This window comes from Equus quagga, chromosome 15 (assembly GCF_021613505.1).
Source record: "Equus quagga isolate Etosha38 chromosome 15, UCLA_HA_Equagga_1.0, whole genome shotgun sequence".
Classification (NCBI taxonomy): Eukaryota; Metazoa; Chordata; class Mammalia; order Perissodactyla; family Equidae; genus Equus; species Equus quagga.
Window position 1 is genome coordinate 18,052,098 of NC_060281.1, and position 18,394 is coordinate 18,070,491.

Consider the following 18,394-nt stretch of genomic DNA (forward strand, 5'->3'; position numbering starts at 1 on the left):
TTGGCTTGAGAGAGTGAGATTATGTTAAGAGAAATATATTTTTTAAAAAACCAGAAGCCATGAGTTCCCGTGATAACACGATTAAAGATAACTAGACCACATGCTAAACTATGGTTTTGTGGGAGTAACCCCTGTGTTCTAAAGCAGACTGTTTTTCTACTGGTGAATTAAGTCAAATCTTGCACCACGCAGGCGCAGAACCAAGCAGGCACGGGGAGGTGGCGGTGGGAGTGATCGCTCCAGTGGCGGGAAGTATTTTGTCACTGACAGGGTCTGGCATCACCAGAACGTGCAGATGATAAAAGGCAGACTGATTTAGTTTGCTCTATTACTCTTTTTTAGACATGTTTATAAATGCTATTTATAGACACTGCACCCCATTATCACGTGGACCAGGGGCAAACCGCATCTACCCCCAACCCCTGTGCCCCTGTTCCCAAGTCCAATTTTAGAAAGACCAAGCCATCATCAGGCTTGCAGCTGTCCCCTGATTGCATTCTCTTCGCATAAGAACCTTGGTTTCGGTTTACAAATTTTCATTTATTTTGCAAATAGACAAAGATGCTGTAACTCTATATTATACAACTACTGTCCAAAAGGGATTTAGGCCTGTATGATCTAGGATCCAATCCCTAGAGACACAAAACAAAGGCTTTGCAGTCTTTTAAGGCTAACCATTTGCCCAGAAATCTACTTGAAATCATTTCTCTGAGCTACAAATAAGTCGATTTTTCAAACTATAAGAATGTGAATGAACAATGAAAGAGGAAATTTAATATAGCAAAAATAATGTGAGACAAACTCAAGCCTCCCTCTTAAATACTTGGTCAAAATGGAAAGGATAAAAATTTTCAAGCAAAACTAAACTTTCATAACTCACGCTACTGACAAGGAATCCTTCAGAAGAAGGAAGGAGTCGAGCGAAGCATCAATTACAACAATATTTTAAGGAGTGGGATGAAAAACAATGGAAATGTGGACGTCTGGAAGTCCTTTCCCCCAGTGCAAAGAATGACACATGCAGACAAGCTTATGAACCAAGAGAAATCGCCCCAAAGTTTACATTCCTCTTGAGAAAGTCTGATCTGAGGAAAATAATGTCCAGGATCAAGAATTCTTAATGCCATAGGTTAATCGTTGGAAGTGGAGGGGTATTTTTTGGTGAAGGTGTAAAAATCTTCCTCTCTATTCAAGGAGACAGATGATGCCTTGATTATAAGTCAAAATTGTAGATAAAACATTAGGTAGTTTGATGAAGGAAAATAATGACAAAGAACAGTTAATTAGCCTCTGTATTTGCACTTAATCGCTTTTAGGTCATCAGAAAAAGAAAATAATTCTTTTAAAGATTCCAGTTTCCTGGACTCTGATATTTGCATGGGATCAGTGGAGTAGAGAGAAATAAATAAAAATAAGAATATTTTCATATCAGACGAGTGCTCTTATTCAGTTATGTAAAGTGCCCCCAAGTTACCAAATTCCTCTTTAACACTTATTCATTGTCTGTGTTATTAATCAAACCCCAAATTACCAAGCCTCACAACTGTAGAATCATAATTGGCTGCTCTTCTCTGAGCTTCCTCTCCAGAGGAAATCTCTGGAAGGAGAAGGAGGATGTGGGACTACTCACTGTGGCTAGCCAACAACAAAGTCACCAGCAAATTTGCCCTGCTCCCTGGCTGCTGGAGATGCAGGTGTCAGAAGCTTTCCTTTGTCATATCTTGCCACTAGTCCTCGGGCTGGGCTCCTGTACCTCTGAGCAGTCAATTTAGCCCCAAATGGCAGATCCCCAGGCTGAGGCAGTCAGGCTTGGCCCTGCCCTGACACAGGCAGCCGGCTCCATATGCAGGGACCTTGCAGCCTGATAGACAAGTCCTACATGGGAGTAGCTCCTGCAGTGGGAGGGGCAGAGTGCCGAGAACGGATGAGTCACACACTAGGTGACACACACAGACTCTCACAGAAGAAAAGGCTTCCCTTTTTGGCAAGGGATCCAAAGCTATAGTGGTGGCACAGGATCTGTGGTACTTGGCCATAGCTATTAACACTCCTAGGAATATCTACCTACGCCAGATAATGGGATATGGAGAACACAAGTGCCTAAGCTTGGAGCTCTGTCTTTGGTTGGCTTTCTGGCCACTGGGATTATGGAGTATGGTTCCCTGATTGTTTCTGGTTTTCCCGAGTTCCAGGCACAAGGCAGCATTACAACTACTAACCTCCCTGTGGTTGGATGGGGTCATGCAAGTTGTCCTGCCCTGGTGACCAGCAATTCAAAATGGTAGCTACTCCATTGTCCTGCATCCCTGTGACTAGCAGAGGGCCCTACTGACCTGTGATGGGCATGAACAAAAAATCACTCTTATTATTCTTAGTTGCTGAAATTTTGGAGCTATTTGTTACTTCAGCATCACTCAGCCTCTACCGACTGACACAAGGATAGGGGCTCTCAGAAGGCAACACGGACAGTGAGGTTTCCTTCTAACTTTGAAATACTCAAAATTCCTTTATAATTTTTTTTTTTTAGCACTGATAGACATTCTAGTTCTCCCAAGCCCATACTTCAAAAATCACACCTGTGTTTATCAAAGACTTGGCATTTTTCAAACCCTCACTAAGAAATTCTTGTAACACAGTGAGGGGCCCCTCTTATTTTTAATTCCAGAATTCCCTCATCCACAGTTGGCTTGCTTGGTTGCTCTGGGTCTTCTAGGGAGTGATCAGAGATTTGAGAACCCCCTTCGAGGCTGAAATTCTCTCAAGTCCATCCATCGGATGGGAAAATTCAATATTTTTGTTGTGTGCCATAGGTCTACAGCTATATTGATTTATTTAAAACATGACTCCTGACCTCTCAGAGCTCACAGTCTAGCTGGGAAGAGAAGAAACCTAAATGTGAAACATGTTCAAGGCCTTCTCTACTAAGAGCTGGAGCAATAAGTCCAAAACAGGGAAGGGTTGATGGAGGCTGGTGCTCCGGGGCTACTTCATCGACTATGCAGCGTTGGGCCAAGCCTTGAAGGGCATATTCAATTTATATTGGTCACCAAAGTTTGGCATCAGGAAAGACTGAAGCTTGTTCATAGTTCATTTGTTCAGTAAACGTTTATTGACCACCTACTGGAAACCAGGAATGTAAAAGATGGAAGTGTTCTTGGAGATCATCCAAGTCCAACTTCACAAATGAGAAAACCAACTCAATTGCTATTATGTGGGACTCTCAACTTTTTAAAAGGTGAGTACTGGCCTAAGCCAAAGAAAGTAGAGCCCCTAAGTACGACTCCAGTCTCATCGGCAGTCACTCCCTGACTCACAGGTTATATGCTGGCAATGCCTCACTGAGTGTTTTTATCATGTTGTTTCAAGTCCCTCAGCCTCTGTGCATGCTGTGCTCTATGCCTAGGACAACCTTCCCACCTCTGTTTGCGCACTAACTCTGTGTCCTTACTCAAGATTCAACCCAACTGTCTCTTTCTGAAGGAAGTCTCCTTCAAAGCCTGAGGGAAACTGAGGGTCCCTCCTTTTGCACACATCCACCCTGTCACTCATTTTGTAATTTTGGAATCTGAATCTTTCCTTCTGAAGTCATTTGCACCAGGGTTGTGACCTACCCTGACTTGTTCATCGGCTCTAAATTAGTTCATGTCTCTTTTCCTTTCTATAGGCCTCTACTGCGGCCTGAAGGGCCTCCACCCATCTCCACCCATAACTTCACCTGGTTAACACTCCTGTCCTCAAATGTCTCCTCCGATGTCAGACCATCCATGACCAACTACCCTGGCCCAGTGCCGTCTTTGTACCACATGGCACATGGTACACGAGACTGACACTACTTCATCATTTAGATTTCAGTCCAAATGGCATCTCCTCAGAGAAGCATTCCCTGATTTGGCAGTCATTATTATTTCCAAGCCTGAGGAAAATACCAATATGTTGAAAATGGGAAAACAGAAGGATGGAAAAAGCTTTGATCCTTAATAATACCACTAAATTAATGAACTCACCCTGGGATCAATAACCTCTGGGCTTTTTAAATAAATAATTAATGCTGAGAGGACTTATAGGTTAGGTTTTCTATTACTTGTAGCCACAGTAGCTTAATGGATACTCGTAACACCCTCGAAAGTAGCACCCCAGTCATCCTCTATAAGATTTCACTTATTTCCTCAGATATGTCACTAGTCAAAATTATCATGCTTATTGGAATGTCATTGTTTAATTGTCTTCCCCCACCAGAAGGTAAGGCCCTTGAAGGCAGGAACCTTGGCAATTTTATCACTGCTGTGTTTCCAGCAACTGGAACAACGCCTGCACTTTGTAGGAGCTCAACAAATATGTGTTACATAAGTGACTGGATGAATGAGTACCTCTGGTGACAACTCTTTGTTTCTTGTCTGTCTCTTATAGCAGACTGTGAGCTCCTTTAGATCAGAGACCCAGATTTTATTTATTTTTATTTCTCCCAAAATTAACAGACTGTTTGGCATACAGTAGGTAGCTAATAAGTATTTGATGAATGGAGACATACCCTCTCCAGACCATTTCTTCAATAACTCCCCCTCTATTAAGGATACAGGTCCTAAGCATTCAACATTGGACACCTTGGCAAAGGGATTCTAACGGTTGCTTCATAATAGTTAAGCTTACAAGAGAATTTTATGATACAGTCTTAATGTGGTAAAAGATCTTAGAGCTTGGCCCTTGTAGACGAAACTTCCAGATGAAACACTTCCAGATCACGTTGGGAGGCAGTACACACAGTCACACTGCAATGCTGGGAGTCCCTGAGTGGGCTCAAGTAGGCCTCTTTGTGATTGACAGCTTTTGTTGAGCTGTTATCTGTTCATCTTGTCTTTGAAACCCAATCCTGAATGAAGTACCCTCTCCATGTCTACAAACAAGCAGCCGAACCTAGCAGGGATAAAATTGCCATATTTCACTGTCTCTAAGGTGTTATTGATTGTAAGATGCCCATTGTTTTACGGACCACTAAGAAAAAACAATGCTAACAATTAAACTCTGAAACAATGCTGGGAAACTATGGAACAATACTAGAATGTAACCCAATTTTAAAGGTTCATCCTTTAAAATTGATATAATATAAGATATTAATTGATATAATATAATATATGGTAGTTTCACTTTAAAAATATTTTAAAGTTTCACTTTAAAATAATGAATACGGAATCCCACAGCCTCTCCATGCAGTGGGCCAATCCTGCTGTGATTCACTGGCAGCCTCCACCATCCTGGATGACTAATGACATACATACATTGCTCTCTTCAAAGCACTGACATAACTTCTTCCCAGCCCTCGCATTCTCAACCTCACCTCACATTTTACAGAGAAAATAGAAACCATCAGATGAGAACTCCACTGCTTGTCACCTCCAAACTCGCAAATGCACCCGTGTACACTCCCATCTTCTCTTCTTTCCCCCTGTCCTGTTAGAGGAAGCGTGTTTTCCTGTCAAAACTTGTCCCTTTCCAGGAGCTCTGTCTCCATCTCCTCACACTTTCTCAAAGACAGTATTTCTTTAGATTTCCTATTTCCTGCCTCATCAATCTCTCCCTCTACAATGAACCACACCATTAACATTCAAATATGCTCAAGTCTCTTCTTTCCCTCCCTGGTTCCTCATCCTCCTACTGACTCTGCCCCAAGTCTTCCACCAGGGCTAACCTTCTCCTAAGAGCTGGCCATGAAGGCTGTCTCACCTCTTAACCTTACAGTTTTCTCTCATCCAGTTCTCTCCTTCACGTTGTTGTATAAAGGTCACCAATGTTCTCTGTCTTAATAAATCTGTATATTAACTCTGTGTTCTCTTCTTGCTTGATCTCTTGGCAGCACTCAACTCAGTTGACCATTTCTCTCGTTTTAGAAACCTTTCTTTTTTTAAATTACTTTCATCTTTTTAAATTGCAGTAAAAAAATGTATAAAATTTACCATCTTAACCATTTGTGACATATCTTCACATTTTTGTGCAATAGATCTCTAGCAATTTTTCATCTTGCAAAACTGAAACTCTATACACATTGAACACTAAGACCCTATTACCTGCTCCCCCTAGCTCTTTGTGACCAGCACAATATTTGCCTTTTTGCAACTGTGTTACCAAACCAAAGTTGGTCCAGCCAGCCAGAGTCCAGTTCAGTTGCTTGCCACACAGAAAGTCAATCACTGAGACACAAGGATTGCCCAGGAAGAAAGGTCTATTTCTGGTGACATCAGCCAGGAGATGGGAGTAAGCACTAAGACCCATCTCCCCAAAAGATGGGAGGCAAGGGATTTTAAAGATTGTGAGGAATGTGACTATGTGCAGGGAGAGGGGCAGCAAGATAAGGGAATCTTCAGGTGGCTGTCCTTAGTTGTTTGCTTCTGAGATGGATGGCGGATTCCGGGGCCATGAAGCCAAGGAGTTGGAGTCTGGGAAACTTTAGTTTCTTGATATTCTCTGGACATCTGTTTTCCTGCAATAAACTTCAAGGACTCATGATTAGCCAAGACTTCAGCATGAGGCCACGGGGGTCTTAACAACTTGTAACTTCCGTGTGCCTTGTGCAGGAGAAGGTCAGCACTCTAATCTCAACACTAGTTTCATGCATCTCTGAAGCTCAGGGATACAAAGCTTAAAGAAACTGATATTAATGTGTGAATGTAATTAAAGAAGCAGGGAAAGGGGATGGGTGCTTTTGGTTTTAACCCTGTATATGCTGGGGTTAATGTAGGGGAATCAATATCAGGGCTGGTATCAACTGGCTTATTTCACTCAGCACAACATCCTCGTGATTTATCCATATTGTAGTATGTGAGCGGATTTCTTTCCTTTTTAAGGCTGAATAGTATTTCATTGTAGGTGTATAGCACGTGTTTATCCATTCATCCATCAATGGATGTTTGGGTTGCTGAAATACCTCCTTTCTAAATTCACATGTTCCTTACATTCCAATTTCCTCTCTGGTCTCTCCTCTACTGGATGGACTTCTAAGTGTTGAGTTTCCCAAGCCCTCTCATCATCTCTCAGCTTCACTCTCCTTTCCTTCTTCCCCTCCTCTCTTTGCCCAGAGTAGCTCATCCACTTCCACAACTTAGATCTCCAGGCCACATTTCTCTTCTAAGTTCCACATTCACGTGTTGGAAAGTCCTATGATTTTTTTCCTCAAAATACCTCTCAAATCTGTCCATTTCTTTCTATCTGCATCCAGTCCAGATCAACTTCTTCTCTCACCTGCACAAATGCAAACACTTTCTTAGTGTTTCTCTGATTTTACCCCCTTGTCCCCTTCCAATCTGTTTTATAGGAATTTCCTCAAATATATATTCAATCATATTTTTTCCCAGATGAAAACGTGTTTTCATTGCACTTAGAATAAGGTGTGTGTGAGATTCTAGGGAGATGAAAGCATAGGAGGACTCTGAACTCACCTCTTCCTATGGACACAACAAATCTACAGCTACCTGTGGGACAATTTCCTCTGAGAGAGATCTGGAAACTGGATAAAATGAACCTCTACAACAAGGGACAGTACTGACAGAGGGGAAGAGGCAGCAACACACCTCTACTGAGGGAAAAACCACATCTTGGTTGTGGCGCTTCATGGCCAGAGAAATCTTAAAGGTACGAAGCTTTTCCCAGAGTAGAGGGTGGATCTGAGTGGGAGATCTACGCCACAATAAGGAACCAGCCTTTAGATTCAGCACAACTGAGATGAGATCCCTTAATACCTGGCTTTACTGGCTGGCATTGAAAACCAACAGGGAATGCCTCCAGGAAAACTATTGAATTCAGAGAAAGAAAAACCTTCTCTTAAAGGGCCCACATGTAGGTCCACCTGTTCCAGAAACCAAAATAAAAACACCAGAAGGAAATGTGCATAGTCCACTGGTAACAGAGATTCACTTACTAAGCTTGGAGTGCATCTTAGAGAGGAAGGAGGTGACTGAGCCCACCCCCCAGGGACTGAGACACTGGGAGCAGCCACTATTGTGATCATGTTCAGGCATGCTTACAGAGAGCCGGCAAATGCCACTGGATTCCTTCCTCTAGCCTATTAGTGCAGGGGTTTGCCCCGCCCACTACAGCACCAATTTAATCTTAAGCAAGCACAGCTAGGGCAGGCAGCTCACCCCAGGGACTGGCCCCACCCACCAGCAAAAGCAAGGTGAACTTGTGGGTCCGCCTTGGCAGCATGTGCATCTGGGTTGGGCCTGTGTTGGTGGGGTGTGTGGGACTGCAGGCAGTGGGGCATAGTGGCCACAGCAGACTCATGTCACTGGCCATTTCAAACGGCCACACAGGGGACCTCCCCACCTTCCAATGCATGAAACAATTGTGTGCTGCTGTGCCTGAGGCCAGCCCCCCTCATCTGCACTCCTTAGAGAGTTGACAACAACCTAAGACCACAGGGAGCTTCACAGGAGACCTGCAGCAACTGTGAGCCCCTGAGTCTAGCAGCCAGCCACACTAGGAGGCCTGACTGACTTAACAGCAAAACAGCAGTAGCTCTGTGCTATTAGAATTTGCAACCAGCCGTGCCAGGGCTTGCCCTGCCCAATAAAGTAATTAAAGTGATTGCAGCAGCTGCTCATGACTGATCCTTACAACCATCCAGCCCAGGATTCAGCCTAGCCTACCAGGGCACTCACAACAAGACCAACCCTGCCAAAAGAGAAGGACACACATAGCCCACACAGGGGACACTCCTGGAACATTTGGAACAGGTTATGAGAGGGAAACACATTGCTGGGCCCCATAAGACATCTTTTATATAAGGCCACATTTCCAAGATCAGGAGACATAGCTGATCTACCTAATACGTAGTTATAAGCACAGAGAAGAAGGCATAATGAGGAGACAAAGGAAAATGTTCTAAATAAGGGAAGAGGACAAATACTCAGAAAAAGAACTAAACAAAACAGAGATAAACAATCTACCTGATAAAGAGTACAAACTAATAGTCATGAGGATGTTCACTGATCTTAGGAGAAGTATAGATGACCACAGCGAGAACTTCTACGAAGAATTGGAAAATATAAAAAAGAATCAATCACAACTGAAGAATACAATAATGGAAATGAAAATTTCTCTAGAGGGAATCAACAGCAAAATAGATGACACAGAAGAACAGCTCAGTGATCTGGATGAAAGAGTAGAGGAAATCACCCAAGCTGAACACAAAAGAGAAAAAAAGAACTTAAAAGAATGAGGACGATCTAAGGAACCTCTGATACAACATCAAGCATAGTAATATCCATATTATAGATGTTCCAGAAGGAGAAGAGTGAGACAAAGGAGCAGAGAACTTTTTTGAAGAAATAATAGTTGAAAACTTCCCTAACCTGGAAGGAAACAGACATCCAGGTATGTTTGTTTCCAGGTATAAAGAGTACAGAGAGTACCAAATAAGATGAACCCAAAGAGGCCAACACCAAGACGTATTATAATTAAAATGTCAAGAATTAAAGATAAAGAGAGAATCCTAAAAGCTGCAAGAGAACGGCAACAAGTTACATACAAAGGAAATCCCATAAGGCCATCAGCTGACTTCTCAGCAAAAATCTTACAAGCTAGAAGGGAGTGGCATGATGTATTCAAAGTGCAGAAAGGAAAAAAACTCTACAGCCAAGAATACTCTACCTGGCAAGGTTTTCATTCAGAATGGAAGGAAAGATAGAGTTTTCCAGACAAGCAAAAACTACAGGAGTTTATCATCACTAAACTGGCATTACAGGAAATGTTAAAGGGACTTATTTACTTGGAATAGAAAAGACCACAAATAAGAATACGAAAATTATCAAGGAAAAAAAAACACTCGTAAAGGTGAATATATATTAAAGGTAGTGGATCAACCGCCTATAACGCTAGTATGAAGGTCAACAGACAAAAGTACTAAAAATATCTGTCTCCATGACAAAAGTTTAAGGGATACACACACACACACACACACAAAGAGGTTAAATATGTTATCAAAAACATAAAATGTTGGGGAAGAGGAGTCAAAATGCAGAACTTTTAGTAAGAGGTCAAACTTAAGAGACCATCAACTTAATATAGATTGCCATTAACATAGGCTATTATATACGAACCTCATGGTAATCACAAACCAGAAACCTATAATAAATACACAAAAAATAAAGAGAAAGGAACCCAAACATAATATCAAAGTAAGCCATCAAATCAAGAGGGAAGACAGCAAGTAAAGAAGAAAGGAACAGAGAAGAACTACTAAAACACCCAGAAAAAAGTAACAAATGGCAATAAGTACATACTTATCAACTGCTACTTTAAATGTCAATGGACTAAATGCTCCCATCAAAAGACATTGGGTGGCTGAATGGATAAAGAAACAAGATCCATATATATGCTGCATACAAGAGACACACTTCAGACCTAAAGACACAAATTGAAAGTGAAAGGATGGAAAAAGATACTCCATGCAAATAGAAATTGGTGTAGCAGTACGTATATAAGACAGAATAGACTTTAAAACAAAACCTGTAATGAGAGACAAAAAAGGGCATTACATAATGATAAAGAGAACACTCCAACAAGAGGATATGACACATGCAAATATCTATGCACTGAAAAATGGAGCACCTAAATATATAAATCAATTATTAACAGATGTAAAAGGAGAAATACACAGTAACACAATAACAGTAGGAGACTTTAACACTCCAGTTACATCAATGGATAGATCATCCAAACAAAAGATCAATAAGGAAACATTGGCCTTAAATGACACTTTAGACCAGATGGAGTTAGTAGATACATAGAGAACATTCCATTCAAAAACTGCAGAATACACATTCTTTTCAAATACACGTGGAACATTATTCAGGATAGATCATGTTGGCCACAAAACAAGTCTCAATAAATTTAAGACTTAAATAATATCAAGCATCCTTTCTGACCACAACAGTATGAAACTAGAAATCAATTACAAGAAGAAAACTGGAAAAGCCACAAATATGTGGAAATTAAACAAAATGTACTGAACAATGATTGGGTCGATGAAGAAATCAAAGGAGAAATCACAAAATACCTGGAGACAAATGAGAATGAAAATATGACACACCAAAATTTATGGGATACAGCAAAAGTAGCACTAAGAGGGAAGTCTATAGAAACACAGGCCTACCTCAAAAAATAAGAAAAACCTCAAATAAACAAGCTAAAACTACACATAAAGGAACTAGGAAAAGGAGAACAAAGCCTCAAATCAGTAGAAGGAAGGAGCTAATAAAAATCAGAAGAGGGGCCGGCCCGGTGGCGCAGCGGTTAAGTTCTCACGTTCCTCTTCTCTGCGGCCCGGGGTTCGCTGGTTCGGATCCCGGGTGCGGACATGGCACTGCTTGGCAGCCATGCTGTGGTAGGCGTCCCACGTATAAACTAGAGGAAGATGGGCACAGATGTTAGCTCAGAGCAAGGTTTCCTCAGCAAAAAGAGGAGGACTGGCAGTAGTTAGCTGAGGGCTAATCTTCCTCCAAAAAAAACAAAAACAAAAACAAACAAACAAAAAAATCAGAAGAGAAATAAATGAAGTAGAGACTAAAAAAAATAGATAAAATCCATGAAACTAACAGCTGGTTCTTTGAGAAGATAAACAAAATTGACAAGCTTTTAGCTAGACTCACAGAGAAAAAAAGAGAAGGCTCAAATAAATAAAATCAGAAGTGAAAGAGAAGAAATTATAACAGACACCAAAGAAATACAAAGGCTTATAAGAGAATACTACGAAAAGCTATACACCAAAAAATTGGGTAATCCAGAAGAAATGAATAAATTCTTAGAATCATACAACCTTCCAACACTGAATCAAGAAGAAACAGAGAATCTGAATAGAACAGTCACTACTAAGGAGACTGAAACAGTAATCAAAAACCACCCAAAAAACAAAAGTCCAAGACCACACGGCTTCCCCATGAATTCTACCAAACATTCAAAGACTTAATACCTATCCTTCTCAAACTCTTCCAAAAAATTGAAAAGGAGGGGATCTTTCCAATTCATTCTATGAGGCCAAAATCATCCTTAGAACAAAATCAGAGGACAACACAGAAAAAGAAAATTGCAAGCCAATATCTCTGATGAACATAGATGCAAAAATCCTCAACAAAATACTAGCAAATCAAATACAATAATACATTAAAAATATCATACACCATGATCAAGAAAGCATATCAACAAGATACAGCATCCATTTATCATAAAAACTCTGAATAAAATAGGTATAGAAGGAAAGTACCTCAACATACTAAATGTTGTATATTACAAAGCCACAAGTAACATCATACGCAATGGTGAAAAACTGAAATCTATCCTTTTAAGAACAGGAACAAGACGAGGATGCCCACTTTCACCACTTTTATGTGACACAGTATTGGACGTCCTAGCCAGAGCAATCAGTCAAGAAAAGGAAATAAAAGGGATCCAAATAGGAAAGGAAGAAATAGGACTGTCACTATTTGAAGATGACAAGATTATGGGGTGGCCGAGTGGTTAAGTTTGTGCGCTCTGCTTTGGCAGCCTGGAGTTTCACTAGTTAGAATCCTGGGCATGGGCATGGCACCACTCATCAGGCCGTGCTGAGGTGGTGTCCCACATAGCACAACCAGAAGCACTCACAACTAGAATATACAACTATGAACTGGGGGGCCTTGAGGACAAGAAGAAGAAAAAAAGAAGATAGGCAACAGATGTTAGCTCAGGTGCCAATCTTTAAAAGAAAAAGAAAAGATGACAAGATTGTGTATATAGAAAACTCTAAAGAATCCACCAAAAAGTTATTAGAAATAATAAATGGATACAGTAAAGTTGCAGGGTACAAAATCAACATACAAAAATAAGTTGCATTTCTATACACTAACAACAAAAAAGCAGAATGAGAAATTGAGACTATAATCCCATTTACAAACACAACAAAAAGGATAAAATACCTAGGAATAAATTTAACTAAAGAGGTGAAAGACTTGCACAGTGAAAACTATAAAACGTTGCTGAAAGAAATCAAAGAAGACACAAAGAAACAGATATTCTATGTTCATGATTGGAAGAACTGACATAGTTAAAATGTCCATACTTCCTAAAGCAATTTACGGATTCAACACAATCCCTATCAAAGTCCTAATGGCATTTTTCATGGAAATAGAACAAAGAACTCTAAAATTTATATAAAACAACAAAAGCCCCCAAATAGCCAAAGGAATCTTGAGGTAAAAAACAAAGCTGCAGATGTCACACTCCTTGATTTCAAAATGTACTACAAAGCTGTAATAATCAAAACAGCATGGTACTGGCACAAAAACAGACACACAGATCAATAGAACAGAATTGAGATCCCAGAAAGAAACCCACACATCTATGGACAACCAATTTTTGACAAAGGAGCCAAGAACATATAATGGAGAAAGGAAAGTCTCTTCAATAAATGGTGTTGGGAAACTGGACAAACACTTGCAAAAGAATGAAAATTTATTACATTATCTTACACCATACACAAAAATTAACTCAAAATGGGTTAAAGACCTGGATGTAAGACCTGATACCATAAAACTGCTAGGAGAAAACATAGGCAGTACAGTCTTCGACATCGGCCTTAGTAGTATCTTTTCGAATATCATGTCTCACCAGGCAGGGGACACAAGAGAAAAAAACAAACAAATGGGACTACATCAAACTAAAAAAGCTTCTCCACAGCAAAGGAAACCATCAACAAAATGAAAAGACAACCTAAAAATTGGGAGAAGATATTTGCAAATCATATATCTGAGAAGGGGTTAAAATATCCAAAATATATAAAGAACTCAAATAACAACAACAAAAAACAAACAACCCAATTAAAAAATTGGCAAAGGATCAGAACAGACATTTTTCCAAAGAAGATATGCAGTTGTCCAACAGGAACATGAAAAGTTGTTCAACATCACTAATTATCAGGGAAATACAAATCAAAACTACAACAAAATATCACCTCACACCTGTCAGAATGGTTATAATTAACAAGACAAGCCACAACAAGTGTTGCAGAGGATGTAGAGAAAAGGGAACCCTCGTACACTGCTGGTGGGAAGGTAAACTGGTGCAGCCACTGTAGAAAACAGTATGGAGATTCCTCAAAAAAGTAAGAATAGAACTACCGTATGATCCAGCTGTTCCACTTCTGGGGCTATTTATCCCAAGGACACAAAAACACAAATGCAAAAGGTATTTGCCCCCCTATATTCCTTGCAGTATTATTCACAATAGCCAAGACATGGAAATAATCTAAGTGCCCATCAAGGGATGAATGTATAAAGAAGATGAAGCATATACACACAGTGGAATACTACTCAGCCATAAAAAAGATAAAATCTTGTCATTTGCAACAACATGGATGGACCTTCAGGGTATTATGCTAAGCAAAATAAGTCAGATGGAGAAAGTCAAATACTGTATGATTTTACTCATAGATGGAAGATTAAAACAACAACAACAACAAACAAACACATAGATACAGAGATTAGATTGGTGGTTACCAGAGAGGAAGGGAGGAGGGAAAAGGGCAAAGGGGTTAACAGGACACATGTGTATGGTAATGGATGGTAATTAGTCTTTGGGTAGTGAACATGATGTAGTCTACACAGAAATTGATATATAATGATGTACACTTGAAATTTATATAATGTTATAAACCAATGTTACCTCAATAAATTTGTTTTTAAATATTAAAGTCTGTGTGCTTCATGTGGCCTCCAAGGGCCTGCTCCAGTATACCTCTCCAGAAGGACTTCTCTCTAAATGGGCCTCCATCCTTCTGCCCACCAATCCCATAATCATGAATTACTGCACTCTCTTTGTTTCTCTCAGTTCATGTATTCCAATTTATAGCTATCTACATATTTATCTATTTGGAGATTGTTTATACCCCTCTTCCAGGAAAACAAGAACTGTACACACACAGTAAATGTTTGGGTTTGAATGAATTTGATAGCCCCAATTACTTCACCCATCTTTGGAAAACAAGCCTTCAAATTCTATCAGTCTCTGGTCACCTTCTTTTGCCTTCTAGTGGAAGAGAGAGGAGAAGGGAGGTGGGTAAGAGTGGCCACCAGAAAAAATAAGGTTTCTGTGAGCTTTTCCAATTTCCAAAGGTGAAAAGTCTTCGATGATTACTAGACCCAAGATTCGTGGAGGGATCCAAAAAAATCTTGATATTTAAACCAATATTCAAAATTTAAAGGCAATCTGGTATGACACAGTGGCCATTTCTGGCAAGATACGATAAAACTTTTGTTCCGTACATAAGAGCAACACTTCACTTTTGGCATGTCAACTGCCCGAAGACCACCAGAAAAATCTATTGAGGCAAAGCTAAGTCCATTGGACCTAATGTACATAGTAAGAAAACACACCTTGACAGTAGGTTTCAGAAGAAGGAAGTTGGGAGGACATTTACAGGGTTTTCAGGCCTTGAAAAGTCAGGAAGTGGCTGGGATTGGGCAGAGTTTATGGCATAATGGCTTGGCTAGTGGACACAACATGGCAAAGGTCTTCCGAGAGACTTGATGAGCAAGCTGCTACTCTTGATAATAAGCTATTTTATGTGGTTCAGAGCATATCTTCCAGGAGTAAACACTTCTTGGAGCTCTTTTTGCTTGTCTTGTATTATGTCACATTGGAATAGGAAAGAATGCTCAGTTCCAGTATTGTTTAACACAGGAAAGCACATTGGTTTGAATTCTTAGCCATCAGGAAAACTTATCTGTAAAATTTTATAATTCCCGCTCACAATTTAATTCACATTCCCTCTTCTTTGCCCACCCTTCACCCTTCTGGAACTCCATTGTCTGAGTTATCAACAACCTCATTTCCCATCTTAATCACTAAGTTGGCTTTTAGGCTTAAATTTGATCAGCAGGGGATCTTATTATCTTTCTCTTAACAGACTATTATCTACCACAAAATTAGCCAACTGGCTCACTTTAAGAGTCTGGTTGCTGGAACAGACTGTGATGGTGAATTACTCTCACGAGTAAAGCATTTCCGTTTCATTGTATTCATCAGTTGACCTCAAGCCACCTCTTTGCTTTCTTTTCTTAAAGGACTGGTCTTTTCAGCTGATTTCCTGTGCTGTTTAATATTTACCTGCCCCTCCGATTCTATTTCACTTCCACATGCACCTCCCAGTACTTTCATTCAGGGCGGATGCTGCTGTTCTTGCTCGGGCCCTGGGGGTTTGGGTCTCAGGCGAAGGCCTCTAGGCACACCTGCTTCCCTGCCTTTGCAGGAGTTGGTGGACTCGCAGGGAGACACTGCTGACCTGCTGACTATGGGAGTCCTCTCCAAATAACAGTAACACTCTATAGAGGATACAACCAACTGTTCACATAGGTGGCATCACGGGCAAGAAAGGATAACACTAAACATACCACATGTTTATGTATACAGAGGATGGTGGAGTTAGAACAACTCTTAAAATTCAAGTTCCTCACTTTTCAGTTGAAGAAACAAACCCAAAGATGTGATGCAATCTACTCAAGCTCCCCGAGATGGGGAACACAGGGCCAGGTTAGAATCCAGATCTCAACGCCTAGCTCCTTGTTCGAGCAGAATAAACTACCCAGTAGTGAATAAAAATACTGAAATGCAATCTTTTCTTTGCCCCTGGCTGTGTCTGTAGATCCTGTCTTACAAAATTTATGAAAAAAAGAAGGTTCAGTTCTTATTAATTCAAAGGCCCTATGGGGTCCTAAAATGGTATTCATTATAGGCTTTCGAGGTATACGAAACCCTTAGAACTGTATGAAAATTGTGTGTACACGTGCCTGAGTGCATTTTTCTGGGGCAAAAGAACTGCTGGGGGATTCTCAAAGCGTGAAGACCCGCTGCACCAGAACCTGATGTTCTAAAAGACATATTCAAGCCTATGCCATCACTTACCAGCTGTGTGAACTTGGAAAATTATTTAACCTCTCCTTTCCTCAGTTATACCATCTGCAAATGGGGATGTGGCAGACTGCTATCTGTCCCCCCAATTTTTATTCCATATTAACAAGCCCTAACTTTTTGCAGAGTTGTAATGTGCTCTGTTAAAATATGTACCTTCCTACAGACCCTTGCAAGTAGGGCTGGGGATACGACCAAGTTCTGGTCAATGAGATGTTAGCTAAAGTTACCAAGTGAGGCTTTGGGAAAACTTACTGTTTTCCCCATTAAAAGAAAGGGGTAGGGGGAGACAACTCGGCAGGCACGTGCCTTTGGCTTACTCACTCTTTTCCCTTTTTCTACTTGGGATTGAGATGCAATACTCATTTTGTAAAATTAAGAATGGAAGCCACATGCTTCCTGTCCATGGCAGGACAGGAACAGAGGAGCAGATGTGGTCCTTGATCCCTGCCCTGAGCAGTGACACAGATTCTGGGCTGACTGCCTCTTATTTTATGACAGCATGAGGAAAAATTACAGTGTACTGATTTGTTTTACACATGGCCAAATACAGGATTTGATACTATTACCCACCTCGTAGGATTGTATAAATTAATCCGTATAAAATCACTTAGATGAGTGCCTGGCAAATTCTATGTCTTCAATAAGTGTTAGCTAATGTTACGACCACCCCTACTACGTTAGTTACTACCATTACTAACATGACTTCTTCCACCACTAGTGTTATTGCTACAGGGCAGCTTGGAGCATATGTGCCTTGTAGAGGATGAGTATAAGAGAGGAAAAACTGGAAAAGTAGGTACAGATCACAGTGGGAGGTGCTTTAAATGTCAGGTGTCAAAGTGCTAGGTACCAGTTTGTGAATCTAATCTGTCTTCAGACAGGTCCAGAACAACAATGGGGTAGGATTTCTAGCAGACTATTAACCGTAGGAACCCAATGCCTTATGATTAAGAACTTACCCAGTGGGAGAAGAAGTCAAGGGGAGATGGAAAAGCTTAATCCAGGACAATGCCTCAGGGTCAGAAGGGATTGTGAGTAGAGCAGGGCATTAGTTTAGTAAAATGGCCTCTGGTCTCACCTTCCTCTCCCTGCTTTACCATGGAATTGTATTAACATCATCTATAGCTAGAGTCACCATAGAATTTACCATCCAGGGCAACCTGGACTGTCCTGGGTAACCTGGGACGTAGGGTCAGTCTACTCATAGCCCACATAGACTGATAAAAGCCTTGCTAAGAGAGGTATGAAGAGTGTATATTGGTACAACTTATTTAGAGAACTTTAGCCAGATGTATCAAAAGCATTAAAAATGTTCATACCATTGACTCAGCTGATAATGCTACTTCTAGGTCCTTATCTTAAGGATATAAGAAATGTGTCCAAATATTCATGTAAAAGAAGGTTTATCACCGTGTTATTTATAACAGCAAAAAACTGAAATCCATGTAAATTTTCAACAATC

At 40.5% G+C, this 18,394-nt stretch overlaps 1 protein-coding gene across 13 annotated transcripts in view; it reads right to left on the minus strand.

Moving 5' to 3' along the window:
* ADGRF2 (adhesion G protein-coupled receptor F2) overlaps window positions 1-1,831 on the minus strand; it is a 39,590-nt gene extending 37,759 nt beyond the window's left edge. For 12 of the 13 annotated variants that reach the window (XM_046640583.1, XM_046640581.1, XM_046640570.1 and 9 more), the window contains exon 1: window positions 1,631-1,829. The gene's annotated coding sequence lies outside the window, so the exon portion shown is untranslated. Of the gene's footprint in view, window positions 1-1,630 lie in introns of all 13 variants that reach the window. The other variant, XM_046640580.1, reaches the window with a different exon arrangement.
* Window positions 1,832-18,394: the final 16,563 nt, after the last annotated feature.